The 17596-nt window shown below is 43.7% G+C and overlaps 1 long non-coding RNA gene across 1 annotated transcript; it reads left to right on the plus strand.

Moving 5' to 3' along the window:
* LOC116738331 lies at nt 1-12916 on the plus strand. Its single transcript, XR_004344144.1, has 3 exons — nt 1-239; nt 12067-12157; nt 12769-12916. It is a non-coding gene; the product is annotated as an uncharacterized LOC116738331 (long non-coding RNA).
* The last annotated feature ends 4680 nt before the right edge of the window (nt 12917-17596 follow it).

Raw genomic sequence — 17596 nt, forward strand, 5'->3', positions numbered from 1 at the left:
TGCTGCCTCAGCGGCTCTGACGCGGTGGATGCTGGAGCAGGCAGTTCTGCGCATGTGCGGCGCTCTTCCCCAGGAACTGGCGAGAGGTCACGCCTAACCCCGGCCGCTAGGAGGTCCCTGGAGGGGAAGAACAGGCCGCTGCTGAGAGGGATTGACCTGGGAGGCACGTCAGGGTGCATGGACTGCTCCAGCGCCCCAATTTACTGCTTCTCACCCCCACACGGCAGGCTGGTCTGAAGGTGAGCGGTGCCTCGGTGCTGGTGTAGCCCACCCCGCGAAAGCCTGGGTGCCCCCGCCCTCCCGCCGCCACTGAGGACTGGCCCGCGGTTAATGCGTAGGAACAACCACTGAGTGGTCTTAAGCTGTTTTTCCAGACTCTTAAGTAGAAAACGGAAATAAGCTTGATGGAAAACGAGGTTTCTTTAAAAAAAAAAAAAAATTTGCCGAATGAATTGAGTTCTGATAAACTTGTTCAGAAGACGTGCATCTGATGGCTTTGGGGAGGTAATTTTTTGGAATTTTATGCTTTTTTCTTTTTAGTGCTATTTTAGGTTTTCTCCTTCTTAGTTTTCTATGTGTGTTTTCCTGGAAAATGATCCCTGAATAATGCTAACAAAGTAGTAAGATTGTGCATTTTACCCACATTTTCTCTTTGATGAAACTTGTAAGAAATGTGTATATTTGATTATTTTCAGATATTTAGGTTATGCTTTTTATTGGCCATTTCTGGATATGATTTTCCTCATCTTTCCAATTTGGCATTTTATGCACGTGCATTCCTTCTTAGGTGATTTGGATTTCCTAGATTGTTTTTTATTTTTATTTTTTAGTAATCTCTGTGCCCAACGTGGGGCTCGAACTCATGACCCCGAGATCAAGCGTCGCATGCTCTACTGACTGACCCAGTCAGGCCACCCCTAGATTTATCTTCTTGTTCCTCTTCTAGCTTCTTGAGTCGTATGTTTGCTTCAGTGTTTAAACAAATATTAGCTTCAGTTACTGACTACACCGTGTGGCAAGGAGAGCGCTACATGCTTTATTTGCATTATCCCACTGAATTCTCACAATACCGTCTGCGGCTTCCTAAGAAATATTTGTAGCTTAGTGGTGGTGAGTGCAGACTTGAGCTAGATGGTTGCTGCCACTTCTAACTCTGTGGCCTCGTGCACGTGACTTCTCGGTGCTTCAGTTTCCTTAGCTATAAAATGGGATAATCGTATAATCCACATTACAGGTCTGTTGTGGGGGATGAATAAATTAGTTCTTAGAGCCCCTAGAACAGAGTCCGGCACGTGATCAGCACTATGGAAGCAGTCCATATAATTATTTAAAGATGAGGGATTGAAGCTTTAAAAAGTTAAGCAACTTTCCTAGGATTACACAGCTATTCCCAGATTAGGGGCCACCTTCTTTTGAGCACAGCCTGGGCAGCATCGCGTAGATTTTGGTATGTGGTTAGCTCACTCGCATTGATTTCTTAACAGTCTATAATTTCAATTTTGGTTTCTTCTTTTTTTAAAGAAATTTTTAATGTTTGTTTTTGAGAGAGAGAGAGAGAGTGATACAGTGTGAGCAGGGGAGGGGCAGAGAGAGAGGGAGACACAGAATTCAAAGCAGGCTCCAGGCTCTGAGCTGTCCGCACAGAGCTGGACTCGGGGCTTAACCCATGAACCACGAATGAGATCATGACCTGAGCTGAAGTCAGACACTCAACCGATGGAGCCACACAGGTGCCCCAATTTTGGTTTCTTCTTTGATGAAGTTCCCATTATTTTTTCCTCTGTAGGAAATCGTTTTGGGAAACCCTTTGCTTTCTACCTGCATGATCTTCATCCTTCAAACTCAGAAGTTTTGCCAGAATTTGTCTAGTTGTGGCTATTCTGTTTTTATCCCTGATCAGCACATAGCCCATTTGATCTTAAGATCACAGTCTCTCTCCCATAAAAATATTTTTCTATTTGTTCTTTGATCTCCACTTCTCTTTTTTCCCCTTCTGTAATTTCTATCGTACACAGGTTGAAATCTTCTAAGCTTATTTTTCATGGCTTTGTTTTCCCTTTGAATTTCTTATCATTGTTTTTTACTTCGGACTTCTGGGGGGTCTTCTGGATTGGGTCTTTTAATTACCAGTTCAGTTATCTGCAGAATCCATTCTGTTTTTAACCACCTCTACTGAGTGTTTTTGTTCCCACCAATGCATATTTCCATTTTAATATTTTTAAATTTTAATATGCATCCCAACAAGCATGTAACAAGCTCATGAGGGCCACCATTTTTTAATGAAAATGTGGAAGAAAGATGGTATATACAAATGGCAAAGACACACAAAATGGCCTTGCATTTTCCACTAAAATTAAATGAATTAAAAATTCCAGTGAAACGTTCACTTCTACTAAAGTTTTTCTGTCCTGGACACAGCCATCCAGCCTCTGTTTCTCCAAAATCTGACACCCACTGCCAGACCTTAAAGGCAGCCTACACTCTCCCATACTTCACCAGTGTCTTTTGGTCTTCTTTTTTGAATTTTATTAAAGTTTTTACCTTAGAACAGTTTAAGATTACAAGACAATTGTTGACGTACTACAGAAACTTCTCATATACCCACATCTAGTTTCCCTGTTGTTAACATTTTAACATTTGTTATATATACACGATACATTTGTTACAGTTAATGAACCAATATTGATAACATTGTGGGGTTTTAAAAATAAGTTTATTTATTTATTTTTGAGAGAGAGAGACAGAGCACAAGTGGTGGAGGGGCAGAGAGAGAGGGAGGTACAGAAACGAAAGCAGGCTCCAGGCTCTGAGCTGTCAGCGCAGAGCCCGATGTGGGCCTCGAACTCACAAACTGTGAGATCGTGACCTGTGCTGAAGTCTGATGCTTAACTGACTGAGCCACCCAGGTGCCCCTTGGTACATTATTTTTAACTAAAGTCCATAGTTTATTCAGATTTCCTTAGTTTTCACTTAATGTCCTCTTCTGTTCTGAGATCCCATCCAGAACACCTCATTACATTTAGTCATTATGTCTCTTTAGGTTCCTCTTAGCTGTGACCGTTTCTCAGGCTTTTCTTTGTTTTTAATGCCCTTGATGGTTTTGAGGAGTACTCGTTAGGTATTTTGTACAATGTCCCTCACTTTGGGATTTGCTTGATGTTCTCATGATTAAACTGAGTTTAGGGAGGAAGACCACAGAAGTCAAGTTTTATTTTCATCATATTGTATCAGAGCATTTGCATCAGCATGGCTTATCCTTGTCGATGACCTTCATCCTCTGGCAGAAACCACCTGTAGATTTCTCTTTTCCCCTCCTTCCATACTGTACTCTTTGGGGAAAAAGTCACCATACAGATAAAGAGTGGGGAGTTATGTTCACTTCCTTGAGGACTGAGTATCTGCATAAATTACTTGGGGTTATTCTGCCTGGGACATTTGTCTCCTCATTTATTGATTGATTCAGTTATTTATTTAATTCGGTATAGACTCATCAGAACTTGTTTTCCATTTCGGGTTGCAATCCATTACTGCTTTATTTTGTTACTTGGATTTTTCCAGCTTTGGTAATCGGAAGTTGTTTCATTTGTCCTCTGTGTCCTTTTCAACTCCACCGTTGTGCCTTTTTTGGTTCTGTTTTGTGAGCACCATGTGACTTTCTGGCACCACAAGATGTTCCAGGCTCATGTTGTCACTTTGCTGCGCCAGTCTTGGAATCAGCCATTTCTGCAGCGTGCAGATTCCATTTATTGGAGCCTGGCATCAAAAAGCAAGATGGAAGCTATCCATGCTTAGTGCGACTGGGATTCTGTTTTTCTTTTCAGCTGTGCAATTATATTTCTTATCTTTCTTGCCATAATTGCCTGCTCTCGTCTTCTCATCTTATCAATGCAATGTAAGAATAAGAATTATACATACATATATATATGTGTATATATATATATATACACACATATATATATATATATATATATAGAGAGAGAGAGAGAGAGAGAGAAGAGAAAGGAGAAACAGAGGAAAGAGAAGCTCTTTTATGTATTTATTTATTTTTTTTTACCCTGGGTTATTCACTCTGAATATTCACTCTGAATGTTCTATTTAAACTGCTGAGGTTTTACATATCTGGCAATGTTTTGCTTTGCTGATGCATATGAATAGTCGTTCGGAAAGATAACCTGAACGAGATGGGTCCCAACAGAGCCTGTGGCAACCATTGCGATTTCTTTCTGTCCTTAACACAAATAGGAGACAAATTTAGATGTACACTTTTTCTCTAGCAGCTGAGAGGGTGGGTCGTTTGTTCAAGGATAATGCGGTCAGCAGGGCTGAGAGCTACTTGATTTGGAATCTCACCTTAGCTCAGGACCCAGGTCTCCCTCTTGTCTGGGAAGCTGGACATCAGCCAGCACGGAGGCCCTCTCTGGTCTCCATCGCAAAGGAGGCGGGGCTCTGTGTACCAGCATTTCAGGATTGTAGGGGGATCTACTTTTTGCACACCCCCGCTGATTGGTTAACTATTTAGTTGGCCCTAAACGCAAACTATTGACTTCTGTTTCTACCTCTCTATCCTGCTCCCTTAGATAGAGCTCTTCAACAAGACTCTCTTTTTAGTTCCTGCCTCAGTCTTTTTCCCCAGAGGGAAAGCTCTGCTCTCCCTCCATGACTAGTGACAGGTTCTAGAAACCCAGCCCAAGTTAGCGGCCAGGCTTCCCACCACCATTCCCGAAAGTACTATATTACTTAGACCTCCGAGGTCATTCACCTAGCGAGAGGAACAGCCAGGATCCAACCCACTCTCTTTGCATTACCGTTTGTGCTGCAGAGGCTGACCAGTAAATTAAATAGATGATTCAAACTCTGCACTCAAACACCATTCAGGAATTATTATTTCCATGGTGTAGATAATCCAGTTTGATGAAATAGGTAAAATGGGATAGAGAAAATGAATAAAGTTCCTACTGTGCATAGTCACAACTGAAAGCGAAGGTCAGGGTAGGAGCGGTAGGGCCGCGGGAACTCAGAACCATGGTGAGTAGGGATATCATGCACACCCCAAGGGTTTACTTCACAGCTCCTTTTGGTGGGAAAGGAGGCTCCACCTCTGGCTATACCTCTGCTGTCTCCACAACACCAGGGACGCCAAACATAGCACCCAGAAGGGCCCCACCCATAAAAGCATGTGCTTTGGTGTCCATCTGAAAGAATGTGTTTTTCAAGTTGGTTTCAGAAAAAGATAAGCAAAACAAAGAAAGAAACCGTTACTCACATTCCCATGATGCTTCATCAGAAACCAACTGAAGGATCCTGTGGAGTACTTCTAAAAGTTCTCAGTAACAGCAGGGGATCCCCACTCGCCAGTGCTCATTACCTCAGTCATCCCAATGGGGTTTCCGTCTGCCTCAAACAGCACAGCACTCTCTGAATAAAGCATCGTATTAATTAAAAATGGTGCCATGATTTTATGAAGCTTTATTACCACTGGTCCTTTTACATGGCATATTATTATTTTTTTTATTACTGTTATTAATTTCCATTTGTCCTCATTATCCTTCTAAGGAAGAGTGGAGAGTTTGTGGCAGGGCAGGGGCAGGGTCAGAGTGTGGGTTAGGTTCCTTTTACAGTCTTGACCTCCTGGGAACTTTTGATTCCCCTGAGTGCTCCCTTCCTCTGGAAACCTGCTCCTCTCTTGGCCTCAGTGGCACCACATGCTCTTCTCCCTACTTCATACACCATCTCTCTGTATCCTTTGCTGGCTCCTTCCCTCCTTTTCAGCGTCTCCATACGGGGTTGCCCCGGTACTCATTCTGGGCTCTCAACTCTCCTTTATCATGACTGAGATGTCTCCCTAAGTCCTGGCTTTGCCCCATCCACATGCTGATGATTCTCAAATTCTACCTCTATTACTGACAGCTTCACTGAGCTACAAACTACAAACTTGCATTACAAGTGTAGTATATTTAGGGCACCTGGGTGGCTCAGTCGGTTGAGCATCCAACTTTGGGTCAGGTTATCATCTCTTGGTGCCTGGGTTTGAGCCCCACATCGGGCTTTGGGCTGACAGCTCAGAGCCTGGAGCCTGTTTCAGATTCTGTGTCTCCCTCTCTCTGCCTCTTCCCCACTCATGCTCTGTCTCTCTCTGTCTCTCAAAAATGAATAAATATTAAAACATTTTTTTACAAGTGTAATATATTTAAATATGCCCAGATTCTGCCTCCCTGTGAAGGATCATATCACCACTTCTTTTTTTAAATTAAAAAAACATTTTTTTAATGTTTATATGTTTTTGAGAGAGAGAGAGAGAGAGAGAGAGAGCACGCAGGGGAGGGGCAGAGAGAAAGGGAGACACAGAATCTAAAACAGGCTCCAGGCTCTGAGCTGTCAGCACAGACCCCGATGCGGGGCTTGAACTCACTAACCATGAAATCATGACCCGAGCCGAAGTCGGGCATTCAACCAACAGCCACCCAGGTGCCTCTCATATCACCACTTCTCACACTCCCTCAGCCATCAAGGTTTAGCAGTGAGACCAGAAGGAATTTTTGTATCTTTCAACATATTAGGATTCAGTATGTAAAGAGAAGATTGCCCCCTGACTTTGCTGGCTGGGCTGTGAAGCTTGCTGCCCCGGGGCAGGAGAGGCATGGACCAAGAAGAATGAAAGTTGGAAGCCCACCTCTTCTGGTATTAAAGGATTGCAGGGGAAAGAAGGTGGGGCAGTAGAGGCAGAGGGAGACACAGGGGTGCTGGTCTTCCCTCTCCACCTAGGCAGAGGGAGGTGTGTTGTCACTTTTGAGGGCAATGCTGAGAGTTCTTGCGCATTTTACTTTGGAGTCTCTGAATGGAGAGCATCACCTAGTTAGCCTTTGTGCCAGCCTTGGTGGTGGGAGCAGATGGTGGGTGAACATAAGAGCAAAGCCAGCGGTATGGCCGGTCAGGCGGCGATAGGCTGGATGGTAGCTCTCTAAAGCGATCCCCAGTTCCCACTTAGTGAGGATGCAACTCAGAAATCCCCACATGTTGGCCATGTGTCCACGGGTCATGGCTGGATAGGGAGCTAGTAAACATCCACAGAGCCAAGGTGGGTATTTGGACCAGGAATTGGGGGGGGGGAGCACACGGCTGACACGCAGATGGGTGTACAGGGCCAGCTTGCATGAGGCCAAGTCTGCCAGGGAGTCTCAGAGCCTTCACCAAGCTCTCACCAAGCCACACTGGCTGCCAGGGTCACAGTCAATGCCAGCAAGGCAGGCAGGGACAAGGCCTTGTGAATAAGGCGCATTGCTATAGAGTTTACAGGAAGTAGAGGATGCCACAAAATACAAAGCCTCCTTCCAGGCACAGTTGGGAGAGCACCATGGGTTCCCACCACCCTGGGGGAGAGAAGTGTTCAGGGATGGAGAGCTGAGAGTTTGTACGTATTAAAAATCTTCCCTTGGGCAAAGAATACCAGACTAGACTAACTCCAGTTCCTTCCCTCTGCCTGCCTCCAGTCCCCAGTGGGTCAGGAATCATGAAGAAGATCTGAGAAGAGGCTATAATTTCTTTGTCCTTTGGAATTACAGATTTCCTCAGCTCATAAATCTGATCATTGGACATCAAACGTGTATCTTAGACTGTCTCTAGCTCAAACTGAATTCTTGACCTCTCTCCTAAGAAAGAACATGGTCCACTCCCAGTTTTCCCTACCTCAGTCAGTGATAACAGCATATCCCCATGGGTTTAAGGCTCACTGTTGATTTCTCCTTTACCCTCAGTCTCCCATCCAATCATCAGTAAGTCCTGCCCGCTCCACCCCCGCAGGTGTCCTAGACCCACTTCTCTCTTTCTCCACCATAACTTTTATCCTTGCAAAGATTATTGCAATTTCTTCCCCCACTGTTCTCACCCATGAGGCTGCTTCCTACCCATCTGGTGCCTTGTATATGATAGAAAAAGATGCCCCTTGGTACAGGTGAACATAGCCCCCAGGCTGGACACGGGCCCTGGTGTGTGCCACAAAGGCTAGGTTGCAACTCCCCACTCAGCCTCTTTGCCTGGCACCATTATGTAGGATCCAAGCTACAAAAACAGCCGGTACCCCTTCTCCCTCCTGTGCTCCAGCCTAGGATTCATCATCCACCTGCAGCCACAGTGATCTTTTTAAAACATAAATCAGGTATCACTGCCTTGCGTGAAGACCCTCAACAGCTTCCCCAAACCCTTAGACAAAGTTTCAACTTGCCACCATGCCTGTGGCGTCCTATGTGCTGGGACGCCTGCTTCTGTCTCTAGCCTTGTCGCACTTGCTCACAGCCACTTTCTCTTCCTCTATGCAACGCCTGTCCATCTTTTGGGGTCTTGCTATTCCCAGACTGGGAAATGCAGGCTGGCTGCTTTCCTTCATCCGGGTTTGGTCTCAGTTGTCACCCACTCAGTACGGATTTTTCCGAATGACATCTTCATGTTGCCATCCTCCCATCCCTCGAATCAGATGACCTGTGTTGCTTACTCGATAGCAATTATCAACCTCTAAAATCATCTTTTTCATGCATTCATTCATTCATTCATTCCTTGTCTCTTCCCTCTCATGCAGGAATAAAGGTTCCAAAAGCAGGGACCATTTCTGTCTGGTCCACTTCTGGGTTTCAGAGTCTTGAACAGTGAATGACACGTATTTGTTGAATGAACAGTTGAATGAAAGAATCAATGGTGAAAATTGCATGTGGTGCTATTGTCGGCATCTCACAAAAGGACTGCACATTGCTGACCAGCTAAGCTAAGATTTTAGTGTTTCTCCAAGAGACAATATTGCGGCACCACAGACATACATGTGGACAAATAAACACCAGAAACCAGTGAACAGTTTGGATGGCAAATCATACACTCACATTGTAAGTGTTTCAATAACAAATGACTTCAGAGGTTGATGTCAGTGCCATCAGTGACTCTTAACAGCGTTTATACTTAAGTGAAGTTTTGTAAATACTTCAAAAGTTCAAAAACTTTTGGAAGTTACTTTAATGGACTTTATATCAAATATAAAACTATTTACAACTGAAATTAGATCTTCTAGATTACTCTGTGAGGTGGGCTAAAGATTTTTCACTTAAAGAAAACCTTATTTTAATAAATAATTCAGGCAATGTACTCTGTCATGCTAATTCAGAGCGATAGTGAAATATCTCCCCCTTTCGTTTTTATACTGTCTAAATTGTAGCTGAAGATAGAATGATCAAAGATGCCTTTCAGCTGCATGATGAGGATGTTACAGAATCTTTTTCCTTCTCTTACTCAATTTATTATTTTTTTTTAGATTTTATTTTTTAGTAATCTCTACAACCAACATGGGGCTTGAACTCACAGCCCCGAGATAGTGAGTCATACGCCCCACTGACTACTGACTGAGGCAGCCAGGAGCCCCTCCATTGCTCAGTTTAAAACTAGAAAAGACCCACTTTTAAAGTGGTTGAGTACTTTTATGTGGCCATGAGAAACACAGCCTTTTGATGACCATCTTATTTTCTGACTCTGAAACTTTTTTTTTTCACTATTTCTCCATATCCTGTTTGTGGTTTAAAAATTCTGATCACAAAGAATGATATAACACACACTAACCAATAATTCAAATAGAATTATCTTAACATCTATTCATCATCAAGGGCTCAAGTTTCCTAAAATATTATTCATCGTGTTACTAAATCCAGGAATGGCCCACTTGCACACCATTTACTCTAACATACAGCCCTGTCAATGAATATTACTGATTATGGCTGAACCTTGTTGTAACCAGTTTTCAGAACTACTACGATCAGGGTATTTGTCAAGTGTCGCCATTGTCAGTTACCTCATTTGCTGTTAGTATTCATTCCTACTGAGATGGGCTCATGGTCTGTGGTTCCGACTTGATACTTCTGGTCAATTTAGAAAAAGCAGTAGTTGTATAGTAGACTGGGTTTCATGGATACGTTGTGAGGTCAGTCTAAGACATTATATAATATAAACGCAGTTGAACAAAAGAAAAAAGAGTTAATTTTGACTTGAAACCCACTCTACTTTTCTTTGCCTTCCCTGTTTCTCTTCCTTCTTATCCCCTTTCCTTCCTTCTCTCTTTCCAATACCTTTTGATTTTCAGTTATGCATGAGGCCCACTGTGAGGTAACTACACAGGAACATATTTATCGAAGACCCTATCGCCATGCCTAGAACAAAGTAGATCATTCCGTTAGTGGGGGGTGAGGAATAGAACCAAGTGCGTGATTTCTGCCTTTGATCCTGACATAGTTGAATCTTTTATTTGTACTTGCCTAGATGCAAATCAGTTAGTCTGAGCTTTCTTCTTGTATCACACGATCCCTTTGTTGTTGTTGTTAAGTTTATTTATTTATTTTTTTTGAGAGAGAGAGAGCAGGGGAGAGGGAGAGAGAGAGGGAGAGAGAAGATCCTAAGCAGGCACTGTCAGTGTAGAGCCCAATGCGGGGCTCGAACTCACAAACCGTGAGATCATGACCTGAGCCAAAATCAGGAGTCGGACACTTAATCAATTGAGTCACCCAGCCACCTCGTATCAAAGGATCCTTAGTAAATGATTCTCCATCTTTTGTTTAAATGAATGAATAGATTTTGCCATGATATAATATGGTGTGAAAAGAGACCTATAGTATCACTCAGAAAATGTTGAACAATTCACAAGCTAGAATATATAAAGCATAGTGTAGTAGAAAATGCATTGGACTGGAAACCATTAGACTGGATTTCAAGTCCCAGTTTTGTCCCCTGTGTGCTATGTAACTTGACTCCATTACTCCCTTGGTATGAACCTCACTTTCCTCATTTGAAAAATTAGAGGATTCTTTTAATCAAAAGTGACAGAAACCCAGCCAAAACTATTTCAGGAAAAAAAGAGAATTTTTTGACTCAATCATCTTCAGGCATCATCAGGTAGCAGACAGTATAAGTGAAACATTGTCTTTCTCTCCGCTCTGTTTATCTCTGTGTTGGCCTCATCTCCCCTCCTATATAGAGGGGCTTCTGCTATGGGCCCAAGGGAAGGAGCCACTGTAACTTTAAGCTTGCATCATTCCAGCTTGTTAACTCTAGAGAAAAGGAATTTTATTTCCCAATATCAGTATGTCAATCTGAGGGAAGAACTTAGATTGGGTCTTCTTTGATCCTATGTCTATCTTTTGGACCTATCTCCGTTGCCAGGGGAGTAGGTATCATCATTGGCCAAGTATGGGTCACATGTCTATCCCTGCAACTGGGTTGGGGAAAGGTCTTCTTGTTTCCTGCCCTGGTGTCCATTCTCTGGCCAAAGAAAGGAGCTAGAAAGTCTTGGGTTAGCACGAGTGTACTCTCAGACTTTCCAGACAATCTGTTTCTCCAAGTCTCTGCTAGATAAGGAGATACTGAACCAGAGCGGTATTTCACCTTTGAAGCAAAACTATTGCCTGTTTGCTTTGCCCATCAATCTATCCTGTCCTACCAGATGATAGTAAGTTTGGATACTTACCAGGAGGGTTTCTCATTCCCAGAGCGATGAAGTGCTTGCCCAAAGTGAAATCTGGGCCCAAACTCACATCTGTATTCTCCCATCCACTGTCCTCTTCACACCTCTTCACAGGCTTTTCCTTTGGTCATTCATGTAATAGCGACCTACCACCTATGCCTATGGCCATGGGATTAATCTAGTTTAGAGTCAGATGACAAGTTAGTTCCTCCTGGCTCCCCCTTGGAAACTTCTCTTTTTGTTAATGTGTATTTATTTATTTTGAGATAGAGCAGGAAAGGGGCAGAGTGGGGAGGGGGGGAGAGAGAGAGAGAGAGGGAGAGGGAGAGAGAGAGAGAGAGAGAGAGAGAGAGAGAGAGAGAGAATCCCAAGCAGGCTCCACGCTGCCAGTGCAGAGCTTGATGCAGGACTCGAACACATGAATCGTGAGATCATGACCCAAGCTGAAACCAAGAGGCGGATGCTTAACCGACCGAGCCACCCAGGTGCCCCTGAAAACTTCTTATTGTACAATTTATATTCCTAGAACATGGGCATTTTAGAGCATCCTGGTTGACAAGCTCCGTCAAATATTACTCTTTCAGACACAGAAGATGTGCAGAATGACTATGCTGAATTACAGAGCCTTTTGCAAGAAATGCAGTCCAGTCATTTCCAAGCATTCATAAAAGCAAGGTAAGAAATGTGTATGGAGGAGATCACAGGCCAGCAGTTAACTCTTTGGAACCTTGATTTCCTTATCTATAAAGTGAGAAAGTTAGACAAAGTGGTTTCTAAGGTCCTCCTGAAGTCTGTGAGTACATGCTTTAATGCCTGATGGATTTCTTTCAGAGATTAGACTCTTGAGCAGAGATAATAATTTTAAGTAATTTTAATTTTAATGTTAATTCCTAATTTTAATAATCAGAGCAGGGACATGCTTGGGGCATAGGGGCTGTGAGTGTCTGTATCTCTAAGACACTGGCAAAATCCTGCCCCCTAAAGCAGAGGCTGGGCCTGGCTTGTTGATTTCTGATGCTTCACCCCTGGCACTGCATTCACTTTGCTTCTCTCCGAAAGGACACATAACAACCGTGGAAGAGGCAGCTTGTTTGAGCTGTGATCAGAGGCTTTCCTATGTGATAGTTTTGAAAGGAAGAAGAATCAAGGTTCCGGGTTTCCAAAGAGGCGATTAACAGTCCTAGGGGCATGCCATCAGGACGCCAGGGTACCACAGCCACATTCTACACAGTCGGCACGCTTGTAGGGGCTCAGTCTCATGAGGAACACTTGTCTTTTCACCGTAGGTGTGGTCAACACAGAGGACATGTGGCAATCACACTTTGACCTCAGAAAAACACTTTTGGTTAACCGCCAAGAGTGAGCCCTGCTTCCTTCTCAGAGCCGTCCCTGACTAATTTGTTCAACCGTGTCGTGCCCACACAGACTGGAAGAACCGGCTGAGGTTAGCCGAGGTAAGTGACCGGCCCGGGGTCACCATCGCACTCTGTTGACAGTCTATAAGTCATTTCACTTTTTTCTTATGCTAATAAGCCAGGCAATAATAGACTTTCTAAAGCTTAAATGACATTTTATAAATGTCAGACTACTTCTTGGGCCCACCTTACATTTTCTGTTCCAATACAGGGGTGTCAAAAGCTGAGAGATCCATTAAGGCTTCCACTGCTACCTGATGTATAATAGTGATATATAAGTGCAGGTAATTATGGGGGGGGTTGTAACACATTTTAAGGTGTTCCGATGAAAGGTGTTATTTAATACTCAATTTCTGAGAAATATAAAATGTATAATGATTATATGCTGTCCGTAGCCGAACATGGGAGATTTCTCTCTGTAATTCTGCCTCGGTACTTGTGCTGCTTTACCTGGAGGAGGCTAAGGCACGGTAGTGATGGGTCCTATGAGCCTGTCTACAGACTCATTTTATCTATCTATCCATCCAGATCCATCCATCTTCTGTCTGCTGGGACATGATGTAATGTAAGAGGACAAGATATTCATTTACTCATCCCCTCCTCAACTGTGCGTTAAGTACCCACTACGTGACGGGCACAGCTCTAGGTAATGCTGATACACCAGAAAGCAAGACAGGCAAAGGTCTGTGACAGAGACAAAGGTCTCTGCCTGTCTGGAGCTTATAGTTTAGTGGGAGTGACAGATAAGCAAAACATATAGCTTATTAGACAGTGGTTAGTGAATAAATAAAACAGCATTTGAGTAAAGCCCTCAAGGAGAATAGGGAGTGAGTCTTGTCAAGATCTATGGAAAGAGCACCGTAGACACAGGGAAAAGTGAATGTAAAGGCTCCAAGACAGGAGAGTACCTGAAGGGTTTGGGGAGCAGGGAGGAAGAGGCCCCTGTGACTAGAGCAGAGGGTGGGAGGGAGAGGGCAGGTAGTAGAAGATGAAGTTGAAGAGATGGGGTGGGAAGAATGGATTGGGGGGAAATTTCATATGTGCCGTAAGGATTGGTTTTTACACTGAGGGCAAGGATGCCACTGGCTGTTTTTGAGCAAAGGGGTGACATGAGCTGACATTCTAACAGGATGACTCTGCATTAAGATCATATTATAGGAGTAAGAGTGGAGGCGGGGAGGCCAGCTGGGAGGCCACCGCACACTCCAGGTGAGAGATGATGGTGCCTTGGACCAGGTGGTAGTAGTTGAGGTGGTCAGAAGTATTCAGGTTCTGGGAGCACCCGGGTGGCTCAATCGGTTAAACGGCCAACTCTAGATTTAGGCTCAGGTCATGATCTCATGGTGTGTGAGTTCGAGCCCCACATAGGGCTCTGTGCTGACAGGGTGGAGGCTGCTTGGAATTCTCTGTCTCTTCTCTCTCTGCTCTTGCCCCACTTGGGCTCTCTCTCGCTCTCTCTCAAATAACTAAATTAACTAACTAAAAAAAAAAAAGTATTCAGATTCTGGACATGTTTTGAAAATAGAACAGAGAGGATTTGCTGACAGACTGTGCATAGAATAGGAAAGAAAATTCAGGAGTCAAAGATGATTCCAGAGTGTGCCCGAACAACAAAACGTGGTGCTGCTGTTTACCGAGGTGGGGAAACAGCAGAACAAGCAGGTTTTGAAGGAGACGAGCTGCAAGTCACTGTGAATATAAGTTTGAGGTGGCTTTTGGAAGTCCAAGGGAAGTCAAATAGAGAACTGAATATACAAGTCTGGAGTTGGAGAGAGAGGTCAGGACTAGAGATACAGATTTAGGGGTCAGGAACATAGAGATGGAGCTTAAAGCCCTGAGATGGGATGGGATCACCCCGAGAATCACCATGGGCAGAGAGGAGAAGTGCTCCTACAACTGAGCTGGGGGCACTCTAGTGCTGAGAGGGTGAGGAGATGTTGGGGAAGCAGCCAAGGAGAGGAGTGGGCCAGAGCAACTGGGAAAGACTAGGGGTTGTGTTCATGGTCTTTCACCATGGAAGAGGATGTAATTAAATAGTGTACTCCAAAATTCATTGTATGTTATTATCCTCTTTCTGGAAAAACTGTCTGGGATTTGGGCTGGGAGTCAGACAAACTAAAGCTAAAAGAATAAGATAATATGAGGTCATTTGGTCAGAGAAATCCAACTAGAGATGCCTTCCCATTATTCTTCCTACTTTATAAGAGACTGTACCCTGAAATTTTAAAAGTGGAAGCATTTGATTTAAAAATTATTTGGGTATATTTTTCTGCGTAATTCGGGAGAAGTCATTACCATCCTTGAGATATTTCTATGGAATAATAGCAAAAAAAAGTAAATTAAATTTAGGCTATTTGAAAATAGGTTTTATTACCACTTCCAGAACATAGGGGAATCTGAGTTTGTGAAAAGGACCTTTGGTCAAATCCATTAACCTCATAGTCAAATTCATTATCTCCTGTGGTTGGATAATGTTCTAGCTAGTTCTATACTGAGAAAAATCGGGAAAAGTGCTAGAGATGCTATCAATGTTGGATAAGAAAGTCTGTGATTTATTGATTACTGTTTTTAGCACAGTTTTCTAGGTACAGACATACCTTGCTTTATTGTGCTTTGCTTTGTTACTCTTTGCAGATCTGGTGGGGTTTTTTGTTGTTGTTTTACAAACTGGTTTGTGGCAACCCTGTTGTCAAGCAAGTCTCTTGGCAACATTTTCCCAGCAGCATTCGCTCATTTCATGTCTCTCTTTTTGGTAATTCTTGCAATATTTCAACCTTTTTCATTGTTATGATATTTGTTGTGGTAGTCTGTGAGCGGTGATCTTTGATTTTACTATCGTTAATTGTTTTTTGGGGTGCCATGAACAGTGCCCACCTAAGATGGCAAACTTGATCAATAAATGTGTGCGTTCAAGCTGCTCCAACTGACCGTTCTCCTGTCTCCCTGTCCTCAAGCTGCCCTATTCCCTAAGGCACAACAATGTTGCAGTTTAGGCCAATTAATAACCCTGTAGTGGCCTTGACATTCAAGTGAAGGGAAGAGTCACACATCTCTCACTTTAAATCAAAAGCTAGAAATTATTACGCTTAGTGAGGAAAGCATGTTGAATTCTCAGAGAGGCCAAACACTAGGCCTCTTGCATCATACGGTTAGCCTAATTGTGAATGCATGGGAAAAGTTGCTGAAGGGAATTCAATTTTTTTTAATGTTTATTTATTTTTGAGAGAGAGAGGGAGAGAGACAGGGTGTGAACGAGGGGGGGGGGGCAGAGAGAGAGGGAGACACAGAATCTGAAGCAGGTTCCAGGCTCTGAGCTGTCAGCACAGAGCCCAACTCGGGACTCGAACTCACAATCCATGAGATCATGACCTGAGCCAAAGTGGGTCGCCTAACCGACTGAGCCACCCAGGCGCCCCTCGTTGCTGAAGGAAATTGAAAGTGCTACTTCACTGAACAAATGATATGAAAGCAAAACAGTCTTATTGCTGGCATGGAGAAAGAAAGTTGGAGTCATCTGGATAGAAGATCAAACCAGCCACAACATTCCACTAAGCCGAAGCCTAATCCAGAGTAAGGCCCTAACTCTATTCAATTCTATGAAGGCTGACAGAGGTGAGGAAGCTGCAGAAGAAAAGTCTGATGCTATTAGGTTTAAGGAAAGAAGCAAGCTCCATGGCATGAAAGTGCAGGTGAGGCAGCGTATGCTGATACGGAAACTACAACAGGTTTTCCCGGAGGATCTAACTGAGGCAGTTTGTGAAGGTGGTTTTACCAAAAGTAGATAAAATAGCCTTCTCTTGGAAAAAGATGCCATCTAGGATTTTCATAGCTAGAGAGAAGTCCATGCCTGGCTTCATCGGACAGGCTGACTCACTTGTTAGGAGCGAATGCAGCTGGTGACTTTGAGTTGCAGCTAATGCTCGTGTACCATTCCACATATCGTAGGGCCCTTGGGTCATGCTAAATTGACTCTGCCTGTGCTCTCTAAATGGAACAACAAAGCCTGGGTGACAGCACGTCTGTTTACCACATGGTTCACTGCATGTTTTAAGCTTCCTGTTGAGACCTACCACTCAGAAAAGAAGGACTCCCTGCAAAATATTATTGTGCATTGACAGTGCACCTGGTAATCAAGAGCTCCGATGGAGATGTACAATGAGATTAATGTTGTTTTCCTGCCTGCTGACACCACATCCATTCTGCAGTCTGTGGATCAAGGAGTCATTTTGACTTTCAAGTCCTATTCTTTAAGAAATACATGTGGTAGGGGCACCTGGGTGGTATAGTTGGTTGAGCGTCTGACGTCAGCTCAGGTCATGATCTCATGGTTCGTGGGTTCGAGCCCCGCGTCGGGCTCTGTGCTGACAGCTCAGAGCCTAGAGCCTGCTGCAGATTCTGTGTCTCCCTCTCTCTGTGCCCCTCCCCCACTCATGCTCTGTCTCTCTCTCTCTCTCTCTCTCAAAAATAAAGATTAAAAAAAATAAAAAAAAGAAATATATGTTGTCAGGCTCTAGGTGCCATAGATAGTGATTTCCCCCATAGCTGGATCTGTGCAAAGCACACTGAAAACCTTCTGGAAAGGATTCACTATTCTAGATGCCATTAAGAATATTGGTGATTCATGTGAAGAGGTTAAACTATCAACATTCACAGGAGTTTGGAAGAAGTTGATTCCAGCCCTCCTGGATGACTGTGAGGG

The sequence above is a fragment of the Lynx canadensis genome, chromosome A1, assembly GCF_007474595.2.
Source record: "Lynx canadensis isolate LIC74 chromosome A1, mLynCan4.pri.v2, whole genome shotgun sequence".
NCBI lineage: Eukaryota > Metazoa > Chordata > Mammalia > Carnivora > Felidae > Lynx > Lynx canadensis.